This window comes from Ptychodera flava, chromosome 8, assembly GCF_041260155.1.
Source record: "Ptychodera flava strain L36383 chromosome 8, AS_Pfla_20210202, whole genome shotgun sequence".
Lineage (NCBI taxonomy): Eukaryota > Metazoa > Hemichordata > Enteropneusta > Ptychoderidae > Ptychodera > Ptychodera flava.
In genome coordinates, this window is record NC_091935.1 from 28872823 (window position 1) to 28891312 (window position 18490).

General features: G+C 35.0%; 1 long non-coding RNA gene across 2 annotated transcripts; it reads left to right on the forward strand.

The window, feature by feature from the left end:
• Nucleotides 1-874: 874 nt before the first annotated feature.
• LOC139138966 (uncharacterized) lies at nucleotides 875-18252 on the forward strand. Of its 2 annotated transcripts, none has more exons than XR_011553698.1 (5): nucleotides 875-1004; nucleotides 9731-9801; nucleotides 15425-15504; nucleotides 17607-17694; nucleotides 18114-18252. It is a non-coding gene; the product is annotated as an uncharacterized lncRNA (long non-coding RNA). The 2 variants fall into 2 exon arrangements; XR_011553699.1 differs by having other exon boundaries at nucleotides 881-1004; nucleotides 9728-9801.
• Nucleotides 18253-18490: the final 238 nt, after the last annotated feature.

The following is an 18490-nucleotide window of genomic DNA, read 5'->3' on the forward strand; positions in this document are numbered from 1 at the left end:
CAGCCTGTCATAGTATATGTTTGAGTTTTGTAAATATTAAAAATTTCTTAAATGAATAGCATAATATGTTGTAAATCCGTCTATGAACTATGTCTGGAAACTGACATTAAACATTCATAATTATAGCAATGTTACAGTCATAGAATCAAGTTGAACGTATATTTTTACAGTACGTACTGAGTAAATAATTGGAATGCAGAAAAATTACCTGAATCCAGATTATTATTGGAATGCTTGAACAGGAATGGCATATTGAACATCACAATATCAGACTGCAGAACATCATTGATAGGTTTGAATGATGAAAATATACAGTATTAGAATCTGAAACTGAAATGTAGGACACTATTTGAATTGAAGACTGTGAATTTACTTCTCAACAAGAAAGTTGACCCTTTTAAGAATGGATAGCAATACCAATTTAAATTTGCGCAATGATCAGTCCCTTCCTTGATAGTATTAAACATATCTTCTGTACCAGATTGCCAAATGACAAACTCGTTTATGAAGTCTGGTGAATTTCATAATTGTTGATACAGGGGACTTGATGCACTCAGTGCCAATGCATTTCCCAAGATATTATGTCAGTTACGTAGCTGCTAGTTCACATCACCACCAGGCAAATATTTACATGAAAGGGGGTTTGGGTACTTTCATCTACAGCACCTTTCATTGATTTTCACTTTGGTGGCCATGGAAAGACATTGGCAAAACACTGTTATTTCAACACTCACAGTTGTAGGCCAACCCTATTATAAAAAAAATAAGGCCAAGCCAATGTTAAGTGCCAATACAATGCAAAAACATGAAACAAAGCCACACATTTTAGAGGGATGCCAATTTTTTAACGATGTATTTTCAATTTTCACCCCGCAGTGCGTTTTAATCCAGTCTAGAGGATCCACACTGACAACCGTCAAAACAGACAAGGTCCTGTCTCCTCAGACACTCACATTTGCATATTTCAAGGGGATCAGATTAGCATCCTTATCTCTCATTGGCTGGTAAGTCTGTCAATCAAAAACTACAAGAGACTTTGTGCTGCGGCACATGGATACCCTTGTTAGGGCATATACATCATCCCTGCATACTACATGTAGGTAGAGTGGATGTAAATGTCAGTCAGAGGTACTAGGTAACACTTTAACCCTTTTACTGCTGTAATTTTTCCCACCAAAATTTTAATGTAATATTTTACCAATTTTTGTGGACTTTTCTGTGTAAGTTTTTTCATAATTTTGGACCAAATGAATATCACATTTCATCAGCTACAGTTTTTTACCAAAATTTTGGCAAAAATCAGAAAAATTTTACCGTTGTATATTTTATAAAGGTGACAAAAAAAAGACTGGTGCTCAAAGGGTTAAACAAGCAGAGACACTCACAGTGAAATAGTACTTGTATGGCTTCTTTATAGTGCCACAGTAAATTTTTGCCACCTTTACATATTGTAACCCAGAAAATTTTTCTCCAGATTTTTTTTCAGTTTTGATCAAAAACTGTAGCCAATAAAAAGTGATAACCATTAGGTGCAAAAATGTCATAATGATTACAAAAACTTCACAATAATTGGTAAAATTTTGAACTAAAATTTTGGCGGGAAAAATTACAGCCCTCAAAGGGTTGAACAAGCAGAGACATTCACAATGAAATAGTACGTGGTATAGCTCCACCAGTTTTACTCTAAGGTGAAACAAGAGAAAAGGCCCAGATAAATTACAAACCTCTGATCGAGGAAAATTTTCACAATCACAGAGTCTGTCAATGATGCCTCATTCATACTTTCCCTAATAGTTTTCATTTATTACCAGTAGGAAAGTTATGGAAAAGTAAACCGGTACAAATTTTAAGTATTTTCACAATGCAGAAAGTCTTCTAAGTGTGTATGTAATTTTGACAGTTTATTATATTTTTGACATTAAAATCTTTAAAAAAAATCGTTCCTGCAACAACAGCTGCTTTTGAATCCAAATTTAAGTTTTCATTGATGGATGCAGTGTAATTTCCTGGCAGGCTCTAGAAATGACATCATAAAGGTACGAGGCATCTCTAAGTTCCAGAATACATCATAACCGTACTCACTCTAGACATATAATTCATGACATTATTTGTTCTAGATTCATTTCTTACGGTACCATATACTTTTATTTCACTGCTCCCAAAACGGCACCATGCTAGCCCTAGATGTATACTTTTTTTGCAGTCATTTTGTTTGAAATGAGCTCTACATGTAAGACTTAGGCAAGAGAATGTCATTATTGATTCCAAGGGAGCAGCATCCAGTTACCATGGTGACAGGGTGTGGGTACAGAGTCTTATCTAATGTTGATTCTTTACAAAGTCCTGTGTCAGTAGATACTTTATCGCTGATATCAAGCCGTTCTAGCCCATGGCTATTGTTATTTCTTCTATCGATAAACTCACATATGGAAATGAAAGAGCAAATTATCAGTTTGCGATATGTCAGAAGTGAAACACTTGGAAGAATTTTTAGAAAGTAAAAGTGGATTTGCAGGTGAACATCTAAATATAAACTGAAGATTATTATTCCAGTACTGATGCTTTCTAGCATGCTAGATTTGCAGTTTAAAGTTTACGTGCAGTTCAAAAATTAGTTTTTATGTCATTTTTGTTGCAATCAGTGAAGCCCAATACCATAAAGTCAATCTCCAGTATAAATAATATTTTGTTTTGATATGCCCCTGTACATATTTAAAAAAAAATTATAAACAAGTTTCATAGTATATGCTTTTGAAACACTAAGATTTTTTCCATTCTGATGATTTTTATGATGACTACCCTAGCTAACTTTATGTAAATCAAAATTTCAGATATACCATAATTTGCTTTTCAAAACTCTTCCACGTCAAATCAGACGTCGTTGAATGTAATGAGGGGGTTAGTTGTCAGGGGAAACCAATACAAACTTTGCTAACATGGGACCTTGATTTATTCATCAGCAGCCGTGATTGAATAGTGTAAGATTCATGGCAAACACAACAGACTGCGATTACTTTGGAATGGGAAAGCTATTGGAAATGTATCTAATTTGTAACTGTTTTTTGTCTAGCAGCTTATAGCTATGGCTGTGTGAAATCCTATCATTTCACACACACAGATTAAAAAGAAGTTAATTTCACTGTGAAATGTGACTAATTGGCTAAGGACAATGTGGCCCCGTAAATGTTGCGTTTTACAGACCGTGTAATGTACACAGCAGGGTGGCTGTGTCTTTTGTCAGAGTTCAGACGTTTATTTCAACAGGACAAAGTCTCTTCACGACATGAAAGCTTACTATGGCTGCCTCCTACAGCTTCCATGATCTGATACACTGTATGCTATTGATGACGTTGTAGTTGTCAGTATGAAGTGAATACAATATAGCTAAGACGGAGTAACAAGATTAGGAAATGAGTTGAAACAAACGTGCTAGTGTAATTGATACAATCTTTAAGGATTGGTTTATAAGCTTTCCATATGATTATTTTTTATTCGGGAGATATTTCTATGTTTACAAAAAGCTTGCTATCACATGTTTAATCTATAACACTAGTTTTCAAAATCAAAATTCAAACTACTATATCCCAGAATCCGATAATTAAATGGTATTCTGTAAAATATCCCAGAATGCACCTTGACATGTGCCATGATATGGAGTCATATCCCAGCATTCATCTGTGGTGGTTATCACCAAGTAACATCCAACCATTGACCCCGGAGCTGTTTTGCTTCATTTGTATTTGTCTATAGGTTTATCAGAGAAATAATTCTATAGTTCAGAATTAGAACTTTTTGAACCATGATCACAGGGAATATTTACACAAAATGTATGAGCTACTGGCATTTGATACACAGGGAATTGAACAAAAGTATTGAAGTACTTGGTTTCCACTGCAAGCTATACTGGAAATCATTATTGCTCTTTTCTTTCCAATTGCCAAGCATCCACCCACTTTGCAAATTGACAGTTCACGGAACTTACCAATCTGCTACTAAAAGGCAATTTTTTGCTTTCAGATCTAATAATAGTTGGCTTTTCGGTTTTTAGCTCATTTTCAGCCCTCATGGCTTGAGTGCTGCATGATGTGCAGATTTATTTTATGGAAAGTCAGTCGTTATTAAAATATAAAAAATATCCTTCTCTGCCCTGTGGATGAGATTTTGGAAAACCACATCATTGATGTTAAACTCTTTAACAGCAGTACAGCATCCCTTTCTTCGAAATATTTTGTCATGAAAAGGTTGCACTGGAAAAAAATTTTCAGCAAGCCTCAGAGGTTCCACATAGGACAAAGTTCCTTTTAAATAGTTTGTTTGAGTGATAAGAAATCTGTATCAACATAAATTTTCATTCATTGTTTCAATGAGTTGGTCACAACCATTATCAAGGTTCGTTGTTTCGCCTTGAATTTGAAATTAATATGAATACATGTGGAGAAGTTGAAGTTGAGAGAGAGAGAGAGAGAGAGAGAGAGAGAGAGAGAGAGAGAGAGAGAGAGAGAGAGAGAGAGAATGCATGCCTTGGAAGTATATAAATTCCAGATATTGTGTTGTTATTTTCCTTGATATCTTTGTGGATCAACCTTGTTTTCCCTTAACTATAAAGTTTCTATGTATCTGTTTGCAAAACAAGAAAAATTGCTGTATTGGGGGATTTTACCAGAAGAGTATAACAATCAAGGCCGTCTTGAAAGCTGAAGTACAAACTCCTTGTGGATTGATCTTGACCCTTAATTTATAAAGTAAAGGATAAGTGGTAAATGAAATCTAGATGAAGCGTCCACAGTTCTAAGGTTTTAAATGTATAAAAAGTGATGCCCCCAAGTAAAAAGAGTTGAGGATGGCCAGGAAGTAGTATGCCATTCTCTGTGTTTGAATATCTCCTGAGAAATCACCGTGCCCAATACAATAATATGGAGTCTGCATTCATAAAGACGGCCACGGAAGGAATGGAAACGGAATATCTATTGAGTATTAGTAGCAAGGGGTCCATTTTATATTCTATTTTGAAGTGGGAATTGGACATCCTTTCCTTCATTTCCCAGCGGATTGGTAGCGCTCTGCTCTGGCGGATTTCTCGTTACTTTATGTATGAAGGATCGGAACAGGGAAAAAGGCCAGCAATTTGTAGCTGCATTAAGCAGGGTGTGCGGTAATAGTGTGTGTGAGTGTGTCTGTGGTTTGATTGTGGCAAATGAAAATTCCCTGCATTTTAGCTGTCTTGCTGTAAAACATTTGTTGCTTGAAGATCATCCCGAAGTATAAGGAAAGTGCCTGTCATATGAAGATTTTGACCTGCGGATCAGGTTCTGTTTGCGCACCATTCCCCAACGGATCGGATCTCAGACCGGTTTTACCCATACTGCTTGTCGCCTACAACTGTACAAACATGGAACTGTCAAAATAACTTTAAGTCAATGTACTGCTAGGAATCATATTTAGATTATTGAAACCACAGGGATATCAATCCAATATCTGGGTTTTTGATTTCTTCGTCTCTGCTCTTTTCCCAGGGTCCATTATCATGTTCAGTTTCTCTCCAGATTGAGTTAAGTACTTTAGAATTCCCTGGTGAGTCCAGGAGTTGCTTCTGACAGACTCTGGTCACTTCGTAATTGCTTTCCTTGTAGCAATTGTTTTTTGTGATGCAATTCTCAGCTTCATGATCTGTAGACATTCATGACAAACCCACGATGCTCAGGCAAAATTGAAGAAAGCGCCAGATTGCATGTATAGATAACTGAAGGCCATTTCAAGTTCAAAATTACTGTCCACAGTTGCTTGCATTTATACCTCTCATAGAATATCTCTACTCTTTTCATCAGGCTTAACTGTTTTTTTTTTCTTCAAATATGCATGGGATATGTATGATTGATACCACGGTCCATCAGGGTTAAAAACTCTCAGGAGAGGAAGGACACCTTTTGTGGAACCATACAGCTGACTCAGAATTGCCACCGTTCATGAAATTACCAGAGAAAGTTAAATACTGAATTGGAATAAAACGGCATTTAGCCTAGGTCTGTGATTGAATTACTCCACAAAGTAAGTAGATTTTGCCAGGAAATAGGGTATTGATTATGCATTCTGTCGGCCGACAAACATCACAAACACCCAGATGCTCTCAGCTACATGGAAAGGTTGCAGAAAGTAAAATTTTTACTGTCATAAATGTTGATTAAAAATTATTGCAGTTTAAAGGCAGGTAAAAATTTCATCAATATAGCCGTGTTAGAAGTGTTAGAAACATAAATTCCAGAATTTCCCCAAGGGGAAGAAGTAATTTGGCGGTTGCAGCATCAATTTTATCTCACTTCATTAATGAAATGTTGTATTTTATATCAGTTACCTAAGTTTTGATTGATAACGAAACCTCCACGCTGAAAACTGCTCCTCAACATTTTTTTGATGGGAAAGGATTGTGTTTGATTTATTGTGTGCTGTGCTGCGTTGAAAGAATTCAAGCATGGAAAATTTTCATAATTAAGACTTTACCAGTCATTTTAAAGTCACAAAATATGAGGAATACAATTCTGGGGGTGATACAGCAAAATAATTGATGGTATAGAATATCTTAGGGGAAGGAATAAGAGAAAGTTTTTTATTTTCTGTGTGTGAAATGGACTCTAAATGGCTTTATTATCAAGGTACAAGGAAAAATATGGTAAGAAAGTTGCCCAGTTCCATTCAGGCATTGTTTTAACTTCTGAACGGGTTGAACTGATTGAAGTTATTATAACGACTAGTAGTACAACTACTACATGTATTGATTTTTGTCATCAATGACGTTTTAACCATACTGTTGCTATCATTGCATTTATTAATACCACAAACCCTGCTAATTACTAAATAGCAAACAACATTATTTTACAACACCTGTATAAAAAGTAAATTATGATGCACCAGATCTCAAAACAAATTTGCAGATTACTATTGTAAAACGGACATCTCTTTTGAAGTTTTCTTCATACTAAGAAACATATTTTGCGACGTACTTTAAAATTTAATCACCTGATGTAAATCCTTTAAATCAGACATGTTAAAGAATACCTGAAATTCTCAAAAAAAGATGGAAGTTAGAAAGTCTTAAGGAATTTTCTCAAAAGAAATGTGAAAAGAAAAGGGAAACTGTAAAAAAAGTTTGGATGGCCAACACTTAGACAGCAAACTACAGGATACTGAGAGGGGGTTGTGATTTGTTTCAGAGCGGAAACTTTCACCACAATGCCTAGTGTTTTAATTGCTGTCACCATCACTCGCAGGACCCATGTATGAGTTGAAAATATTGTCAGACTCTCAGAAATAAAAAGATCCATTACCACGTCACCTGGTCAGCATGAAAAAAAGAATCTTAGCATCCCCCACATGAATTAAGCATTCCCTGTTCGGAGATTTCAGTAATGAAAGAAACAAACTTTAATAACTTTGATGGATGTAAAAATCTTACTCATTAAAAATGTATAAAGAACGAAAATCGTGAAAAATGGGACGTTGAATAGGGCACAATTATACCCTTGGTCCCAGACATGATATATTAAAATTACTTCTATTCTGAGATTTTGATTCAGTGCTTTGTGTTTTGAGTACAAAGGTAGCTACTATGATGGCTTGCTTACATGCAGAGGTGACCATGGTGAAATGTTACTCACCGCTGGCGGCAAAATATGCAATAACTGTTCAGGTCTGGCAATTTATGGCTAAACTCTGTCATTTTTAAATTTATGGCGCTGGTGTCAAAAGCGTGGAATGAATGGTTTCAATTTCTATTTTTGTGTTCGTGGAAAATTGAAATCGTTGTCGCCGCAAACGTTTGATGCAAGATGATTTTTGGAAATTGATGTCATCATGTAATAAACTCCAACATGAATTTACCGTCGTAAAACTAATATCATAGAAGGGAATATGTAATGAGGTGTAATGTGATAAAATTAAATGTCACTATAGATGAACATTCTTAAAATAGTCAGCTGGGAATTTTCAGCCCAACTTTAACAGAATTCCAAACCGATTTTTTTCAAAAGTGCTGTTGTCTGAACATTTTATTGAACTATTAAAGCCAAAGTTCAGTCGTGAATTTCTCACATTGACAGGAAACTGCAGTAACCCTTTGAGTGGTGTAATTTTTCCGACCAAAATTTCAGTGTAACATTTTACCAATCTTAATGTGAGTTTTTGATAATTTTGGACCAAACGGACATAATATTTCAATGACTGCAATTTTTGACCAAAATTTTGGAAAAAATCTGAAAAAACTTGTCTAGATCTAAAAAAAGTTGCTGGCTATGTCATATTCTATAAAGTCAAAAAAAGTTGACTTTGGCACTCAAAGGGTTAAAGGTCTTGTTTTCAAAATTCAGAATATGGAACGTTTTGATATTTTGTCATAGAAGAAAAAGCTGGCAATGATCGGTTTTTGAGTGACTATGCACTCTATGATATCATGAACAGGTATGCAAATACAGTCGTTGTCTGTTAATTTTTATAAAGAGCGACAAGTAATGTTTTTATGAAATAAAATACTTTATGACTGCAAATGACCAGCTCCAGGTTATTATCTGCTTTATTTCAAAAACATACTGACTCAAATGTAATACTTTCAGAGGAAGATAAACACTAATGCAAGAACCAGTGATCTAAAACTGTTGCTTGAAGGTGGCACTGCACTTGACCGAAACAGTTTTTTTTCAAAGCAATATTTCTCATCAAAGATGACATGGAAACCACCTCATACCATATATTTTCAGAAAGCAAAAATCTAAAGTTTCATTTTGTGTCACTAGCTTACTCAAAGGATGAAGGGGGTATATATTTGGGTTAAAAACACCTTGTATCAATAATAGATATAAATTGAAGTCAAAAACTTGATACTAATTTATAGAATTTAATATCTCATTTGAGACTAGAGTATATATAGAAAATAACAACAATTTTGTTTTTCATTATGTATTTTCATTTTAAAATGGCAGGGGTTGAAATGCTGACATTCAAAAAAAGAGATTAAAATTCATGATAAGCAAAATTGAAATGACTCTTATTCAAAATGTCAGAATTTATTGCCAAACAAAGTAGTTTTGTTTTACAGTATTTAAAAGAATGAAAAGTGAAAATTTCACAGAATTTGACTCAACCAAAGTGAAGCTAGATTGTTTGCAATGTTGAAAACGAAAAAAGAAAAGTCTGAAAATTGGCTTATTTGCATAAATTTGCATAAATGTACACTTCTTTCTCACCCAGCTTACAACTTGCTAAAGAAGGTGAACCCTACCAATGCTCAAATCTTAGGTTAACAAATTACTGAAAGTTGAATGAATCCTTGTAAAAAAAGTGATTTTGAACAAAACATGCTGTGTTACAAGTTCTTATTTCTTAAGGTATTGAGTCCTGACTTTGACACATCTTTCACTTTCTAATTGTCTATTTTGAAAAAAAAGGATAAATAAAAATGATTTTTGAGTGTCTTCACACTTGTAATCATAGTGAGAATTAAATTACATGGCAGGGATCAGAGTTGGTCTGTATTCCCGTCAGCTGACTCTTTGGAAGTGAGAAAAAGTACTTCATTAAAGGACATTAAGCCGACTAGGTAGGGACAAGCCCCCATGTTATTCAATAACATCAAATGCAGGCATTATAGAGATTCAAGTTTTGCAAACTTCAGCTTCGATTGAAATTAAATCTCAACTAACGTCAGAACTGACTGTATTTCCCTCCCATCTCTTACCCAAAGCAGATTAAATTCACTGCCGGTGGCACGCCTGCTGAATCTAAAAGAAGTGGGAAAAATTACTCAGTGAAATTAAGGTAGGTGTGTATCATCATGATGTGAGATCAAAACTGTGTGGAACTGTGGATGAAATCAGTTCTCTGAAGTAAGAATTGGCAGATGACTTCAGGGTGTAAACATGTGAATAGATTTTTCCCCAATACGACATTATCTCAGATTTGATTAACTCCTGATAGGTCCCTTTCTCTAATCCATTTTTACTTTTTTATATTTTTTTTCACACCTTTTTGTTCAACTTCTGTGTATCAGTTAGGTTTTCTATACCAGTAGGAGCACAGGGTTCACTTTTGTTTCCGAAGGCGACGACAACAAATATTGTAATAGGTTCTCTGAGAAACGGATTGGTTCTACCGCTCAGCTGCAGAAAATGAAAAGAGACCTTGGTATTCACCTCCGTCATCTTGTTAGTTTTTGTTCTGCGGAGGAACTAGTGCTTCATATCTCATTGGAGATTTTGTATCGTTTCAGTCCCATAATTCATGAACTTCCTCTGTCATAACTTAATAATAGCCAAATGCAGGATACGATCTCAGCTCTACTTTCTATCAAGCTTTAATTTGATAACAGGCAAATGATATTTTATGGTGCTGCTAAAAACCTTTCTTATCCAGGGCCTTAATGAAAAACAAAGCCGGTCAGAGAAACCCCACTGATGTTCAGCGGTTCACGTATTTGTTTGTTGACACGAGACATTAAAAAATAATTGTGACGAATGGTGCAGTGAAAGTAAAAACCAAGAAATGTCATTACCTCAAAGATCTAACTATCGGTTGTCATGGACAACTTTCCATTTCTTTTGATAAATTTATAATTCTCTGAATATTTATGATTTAAAGATAAGTCACCGAAGTCTTGGTGTCTGTGTGTTGTATTTCAATGAAACACTATTACGGTACTAATTTTTATTACTGATATACCCATTTTTGTATTCTGTGATCTTAGCAAGGACAAAATATGTGATTAATTTATGTGCAAGATCATTTCCATTTTCAAATTCATGGATAAGAGTTACCCTTGATGACAGACAAATGAAAAACATGAATAGAGATACTTTTCCCATGTATTGTGAAAGGATGGATATCGGTGTTGTTTGGTTGGCAAAGAAACGTACTTCCATGAATGAAACGATGAGTAATGAGTGGAAATGAACGGAAGAGGAAAAGAAGACAGGTGGATTTCTGATAATCTGTTAATGATCAGCACAGATGGAAGCGAACTACTGGCCCTGTTGGAGACAAACATTAAACACAGATATTTTATTGAAAAGAAAAACAAAATTTGGTGAAGGCAAATGCCGACTATGTTTCTCTGCCACCTCTTGATATCTTTCAGAGCTCTGAACTCTGCGTCAGAAAATGTCATTAACTTTAATTTCCTCAAGAAAATTACCTATTTTCTGTTACTTTTCTCCTTTGAGGGCTTTTGGTAACATGGAGCTTGTTAAATTCTAGCCCCTAATCATCTGGATTTTCTTTAGTTTATTACTTACTATCAGAATAAGAAATCCTCTATTCCAATAGAATTAAAATTTCCTACGGTTGACCGAATATGCGAGACTGGAAAAAAAACCCTTGAGGTGGCGCATTTCTTTGCTCCGGAGTGCCGTCAAACAAGAGGTCCAATTAGTGTGGCCTAAGTAATATGGAGACAAAATAAATCAAAGTAATTACTGTGGGTTTTTCTTAAAGCATTTCATACTACCCTGAATTATGATGTTTGTTTTTTCATGAGTTTTTTGTTCTGCTGGTCATCTGTATTCATTTATAATGTAGTGAATACAAGTCCTTCCCCTCCCGTTGCTAAGTAGCTGCAAAAAAAAGAGAAGAATCCGAGCCGAAAGTAGGCGCCGGCTGGCATAATAGAGTGATTTGCCAATATCTAAATCAACATTCATCTTGAAACTCTATTAAAAACAACTTTTTGGATCATGTTTCACGGAAAAGATCTTGTGGATAACTTATCAGCGAGCATCCTGAATGAACATTTGGAAGGATCTAATTGTCCGCCGAGACGCTGTACACGTCTCTTTTGATTTTTTGTTTGAATGAAGTGATGTTTCAGGTATTTCCACCGAGGAGTTTAGGAAGTCTGCACTGTTATAAAAGGCATCTCAATGAACCCATAAAACAAACTGAAATAAATGACTCGATTATGTCGGGGGAAAGACACTTCTCAGTGAAGATTGTAGCCAACCATGGAGATGATTGAGGACCGGCTATAGAGTCTCTTCTGAGTTGTGAGTGAAAAGAATGGCATTTTTAGGGTTCAGAATATTGATCAATTACGGAAAAAGAATTCTGCTTTGAGTGACTGTGTGAAACATGTATTATTTAAGTAAACACAGCAAATTCTTGAATGACAAATGAAATTGACATTCAGCATCATGCTCCCCTTTTTAGGAAATGTACCGGGTGCAGCAGATCATTAACAGTGTTATGAATGATTTAAAAAGTCCTGAAAGGCTTGCTTGAATTTTGATGACAAAAAATCTGACTGTTATAATTTATTTGCATCGTAAAAATTTGATGGGGTAGGACATAATATTTGGTAGTAAAATTGTGATTATTTATGAGTGTGTGTTCAGTCATAAACTCTCAAAAAAAGCACGGTCTATGTGTTTGGTAACCGTGAAGTTCAGAGTACCTGGTGAGAAATTTGTCACCGTGCGACAGATCGCACACATAAAACTTATCCTTCAAATTTGTCTAAGGTGAAACTGTCTAACTGTTTTGTACCTTAGAAACCTAGAAGACTTTGATCATTTCTGATTTCCTTGTTTGAAAAACTTTGATGCGTCATTGTTCTCAAGATGAATCGTCATTAAGGTTTAATGTCGTAAAGCGAATATTTGTCATGTGAAATGAATCTGGTAATGACAGGTGCTTTGCCAAAAAGCAAATAGAAAGGTTTGCGCATTACTGTCCATTTCCTCTTCAAAATTCTCACCGCGGTCATTTATTATTGGAGATGTTCAAGTTCAGGGTGAGGGGGTTGATGTTTCTCTTAGTCTTTTCAAACGCGTCAAGACTCCACACTGCTGCATGAGTCTGTAGAAGCATAAGTGGGAATAATTTAAGTAAAAATTGATGTAGTCGAACAGTTTTTATGAGTATTCAATGCAAATGCTGCAGCGTTTTTGGATTACAAATTGATCAGTTGATCTCATAAATGAAAAAGTCATTACCATGCGTTCCATGATATACATAATCCTTTACTTCATTTCAAAGTATTTTAATCAGGTCCACAATACAGATACTGGAGTCTGTTGACGTAAAAACGATGTCTTTCATAGCAAAAACCAGAGCGTCTTTCAACATTCTCTAAAGTATTGCACATTATTTTTTCGTTCGTTTTCTGCTTTAGTAGGAAATTTATAAATTGTTCATAAAGTTTTTATTTTTAAATTTACATATCAGAAGTTTTTGGTATTTATTGATCCAGCAAATATGGAACCAAGGAAAACGCCTTCATTTATTTGCTTTGAGTTTCCATTTGAACATGTAGATAAAAAATCAACAAATATAAAAAGTGGTTGACAGACTTCTACTAGCCTTTTTTCTGAAATATATTGCGTTTCTCACATGCAAAAGCTTGTAACGGCAGAACCCAATATTCTTTGCTCTTTACGGTTCCATTTGCAAATTTATACCACAAACTAAAACAAAAAAGACGGCCGATATTGTGTGCATAACAGTGCGGTATTTGTAATGTGATCACAGTTCTGGCTAGAGCTAATGCATCGGCAAACAGAACAGAGAAAGAAATTGTACTGAGTTTCTGTTTGATCTCACCAGAGCTGCCGTATTTGCCAACTACATCAACTAATAATTATTCTTCCTCAGACTTCAAATTCACAACCAACACGTTCATCGTGAGTATTGCAATGAAAAATGGATAGAAAAAAATATATTTGTTTATGAGGATCTTTCCCATATTAATATTTCATTGCAGTGTTGCCTCATGTTTTATTTACGTCCAAAGTTCTATAATTTCTCACTACTACAGACATCTCAAGACAAGCAATGATAAGATAAAAAGATTTGTTTTAGCAATTCTCGAAGGATCAGACAATTAAAATTTATCTAGGTTACATTTTTATGGCAGAAACTTGATACACATTCCATGATATTGGCAGGAAGAGAGAAGCAAGGCAGAAACTGGTCTGTGATTGGTTAATTCACCTGCCAATCATCTGAGCATATATCATAGAATCCTGCTTATCAAGGGTATAAGTCTTGTGTGATGTCTTTTTAATACACGGATACACACATTCATAGGACTTAATTTCAAAATGTATCATAGATAATTGTCTTTGCTGCTGGCTTTAAAAAAACCCCAAATATTAACTCCAAGTTTTTTTTTGTTCATTTTGCTGTCTGAATATAGTAGCAGTGGAAAAAATACAATATAGTATCCATTGATGCAAGAGTGGCTTTGTCAATGGGCGAGTCACACTGATTTTCAGCGAACAATAATTCCTATTGAAAACTTAGAACAATAGCTGAATAGAACATTGTGAATGGGTCTAATGGAGCACACTGATTACTGTAATAAAAGAGTTTGAACTTTTATGGACTGGTTTTGTTTGAGCAAAGGGATCAACTGTGGAGTGTCTTATAAGCTACATAGAATCATGTGTCTTAGTTTCATTGTTTACTTCCATTATTCTGGTGTTTGTTTTGGTTTGTAATTTAATTTCTTAATTCATTTTGAAGTTCAAGTATGGACGGGATGTCATCATCGTAACCATAAAACTTCAGCTGCTTCTGTTGTGTGTTTTTTTTTCAAAATGATAGGTATGCAATCAATTTGGCTGTCATGGCAACGAATAAATTCAGGAAATGGGTGTTTTACAGTGGTATTATGGAAAAAGGGGGAAAAAGTAAAATTGATTTTAGAAGACAATAATCATTGTAATCATCCTTTTAGACAAGTTTATGATTTGAAATTGTTAAACATAAATTACATGCTTTGCTACTTTCTTGGTGGAATTTCCTTACTAATGTTTTTTCATATCTGAAAACTTTGAAATGTACATTAAAGATAAAGTCAGAAAATCATATGTTTCTGAGAGTTTACCATGATACAGTGCGAAATAGCCCCTTTCCTGTGGTTAGGTGGATGTACTTGAAATAATATCTCAACAGGTAAAATGTTTCCAAAGCTTGTAAAATATTTCCCAGTAAATCTCAACAGACTGAAAATCTCCCATTGATTGTCAGTTATATGCATAGTTCTTACATTGCCCAAATATATTCTTCTCTTCCTCTGAAAACAAAATAAGGAATAATTTCTAGAGTATTGCTGTGTGGTGGAGAGCTTCATAGACGCACACTGTCTGTATATATTTGTCTGGGTGGCCATGAATGCTATTGTTAAGGGCGATTTAAAAGTTAATGGTATTTGAGATCACATGGTGGGCAATCCCCTGTACACATTGAACCCAGCTCACTAAACAACACTGGACCTGTCAGTTTTCATCACTGGAGTTTAATCACAGTTTGTTATGTAAACATTAAAGTTTACTCAACAACAGTAATTAGCACCTCATTTTACCTCCTAGCCAATTATCTCCAGGCAGCAGCTGTTTCCGACCCACACTCCTTTCTTTCCTCAACTGAATTATTTCCTTTTGTTCAGGTTTTTTTCCTCCATTCTGCATTGTGATTGGGTATAGACAACTCAGCTCGGCAGTTTCACTCAAGAATGTCATGTTCAAGGTTTGTTGTTAAATCTTTTGCCACTTTCGCTACCAGTTCATTAACTTCACCATATCATCCTGTTATATCATTGTCAAAAGTTTTGTAGAATAATTTTTCATGTTACATAATTCTGTGTTGAGAACTAAAGAAAATGTCCTGCCAAGTGCTTTGTTTATAATTCAGCTATGTTATGTAAACATTTCAATGTGCCACAGTTTTGATAACTTTCACAGATATCAGAAGTTTGTTGGTTTTCGCTGCTAAAATAAACAAACAGTGACCTTACCCCTGCATCTTCATATTGTTATCAGTCTTTTTAATTACAAGTTCAGTGTATTAGAATAAATTTCCACTGCAATTTTCACAATTAGTCGAAAGTCCAAATCAGATCTGTGCAGACTACAACAATACTGTTGATATTCTTATCACTTCACAGCATATGTGCAGGGGCTTTTGTTGGCAACTGTGATTTGTGTCCAATTTCTAGATTTCAAACTAAAAATAATTTTTTATATTAAATATGCTGACAGTACGGTTATTGCTCTACTTACCTACCCCAATCTTTGAAACTAAGCTGTATCTACTTATATGATGTAACTTTTTAAAATAATTTCACTTCAACAAACATGTACTACATGAAATACATAGTATGTGATATGAAAGACAATAATTTCAGTAATGACTTATTTCTCCATGGCAGTATTTGTCTCTCCAAAAACAGAGTGTAATTTTCTCTCCTCTCTGAATATGTATGCAGCACTTGATAATAATCTTGATTTTCAATTAAGATTATTTTCTTTGGTGACACTTCCTGTTGCACATTCATTGTAACTCTCCACGGTTCTTCATTTTAAGCTTGAAAGAGCAGCTATTGTTATCTTGTTTTCACAGAATTGATTGGAATTAGCGTCAGGCTATATTACTTCCATCATTTTCTTCCTGTGAAATTTTTTATCCGCCAATTTCCGTGCCAAATTCATATCCAAGTAGATGAGGGGGGCGCAGTAATGAAATTTCTCCACTGTCTCTTCCAAATGTGCCGCTATTTTTTCCTGTTAATCAAGAAATTTCCCAAACACATGGGATTTTGATAAGCAATTTCGGTACCAAGGGAAAATTGAGATTTTGTTCATCGCTGTATAAGTAACGTGCGTGGTCTAATCAATAACAGTTATGTAACCACAGATATTACCTCACAATAGCAACCAAAATTGTCCCCTGAGGATCAAATAAATTGAAAATTTTGCTCCACTGTGATTTATCAGTGCTGGAGTACATGAATAAATTTCTCATGCCACAAAATGCTCTGTCATACCCTGTGAAGTTAAACATTTGACATCCAAATAATAATTCAAGATGTGTAAAAAATTGTCTGAAATATTTTCTGAAAGTGAATCGACGTAATGTCTCGCAGACGGGGATGGACTACAAACTAATTAGTATGCATTGCATATTAGCCATCTTATTAAGTTCAGTCTGTGCGTCTAGCTCCAATATAAAAAGTGACTTCAGTGTCTTACAATTTCATCTCATGCGTGGGTCATATCGCTTTTTCAGATTCTTAACCCGGTGTATTGTGGCTGAAATTGGCTAATTTAGAGTCTTCCAGTATAGATGTTATAAGCCCTTTTCTACTGGGGTATGAGTGTGTATGTCTGCTCAATGTTGTACAGATGTGTGTCAGTTGTAATCTCAGACACCTTCAGACCATTACTGTCTTTTTTTTTCTCTCTTCTCTCTCCCTGTCAAGCCTGTCAGTGTATCTCCAAATGCTGATTTGAATATTGAATGCTTTAGCATTTCTGTCTTGATTCCTCTGACTGTTTTGTCTGAGCTAGGCTGGGCTTTGCAGTTTTTATCAATGTTTGGCCATTTTGAAAATTCTGGTGTCATGTGATCTTAATGTTTCTGAAGTACAAAAAGCAATTCTTTTTGTTATCTGGGACATTACTGATTCCGACTAATAGTGTTTTATATAAATTTTTTTTCTTGTATAATTTTTACAGAAGTTTTTCTTCATCATTTCTCTTCACTTCTTAGAATTTTTTTCTGTATAATCATGTCTTTCTCTTCCGAAAGTTATTTCTACTTATTTTTTTAATTTTTTTCCTTTTATACAGAGAGAGGTAGCATCACTTACTGTGCTAGTTTTCACAATGAGAGACGCGAATGTTCAAATTAATGTTAACAAAAGTCCCAATTTTTCAGGTAAGGAATTAAAACACAATCAACTTGTATTTTTCTTTTCTTTTCTTAATGGATGATGATATTCTATTTCTAAATTTGTGGCAGAAAACAAAACTATTAAATCAAACCTGATGGCAGAAGGACTGAAAAAAATTCTGCCAGAAGATGAATTTATAATTATTGCACATAATTTTTAACAAGGATCAATGTAGTGGATCTGCGACCAGAATATTTTCAATGCTGGTATACAATTTGCATGATATATGTTGTGATGGTGAATGTTGCTAGAAGAGTGATTTTTACTTTTTCACCGTGGCACATACCAGCTCTGATGTGAGTAGAGGTAAAGGCTGTGTTATTTTTTTTGTGAGCTTCATGTATATAAAGTGACCTTGACTGATAGCCACAGCCTTTTAATAAATTGGATGTCTTCACTCTAGATTGGAGAAATGTCTGAAAATTGAAGATTTATGATGGATGTGAAGGAGTTGAATAATGGACTGGGACAGGGAGGGTGTGACTTCCATAACCCAGTCTATTAATTGCGGAGGAAGACAGAATCTGAAGTAGGGAAGGAGTTTGCCGGGATTGTTGTGACACGGAGAAGATGAGATCATGTTGTTAACAATGGATGTACGTCATGCGGCACGCAACCCAACCAATCTAATATAGCCCCGCAGAAGATTGAGGTGTTGTGTCTTCTATAGAAGTGGTCGACTGAGTGGAGGGAAAGCTATACAGATGCTCATTTTCTTTTGTCTGGCTGTAAATGTCTACAGTTATTTAGAGTACAGAAGCATGGCCTGTGTGTGGGTGA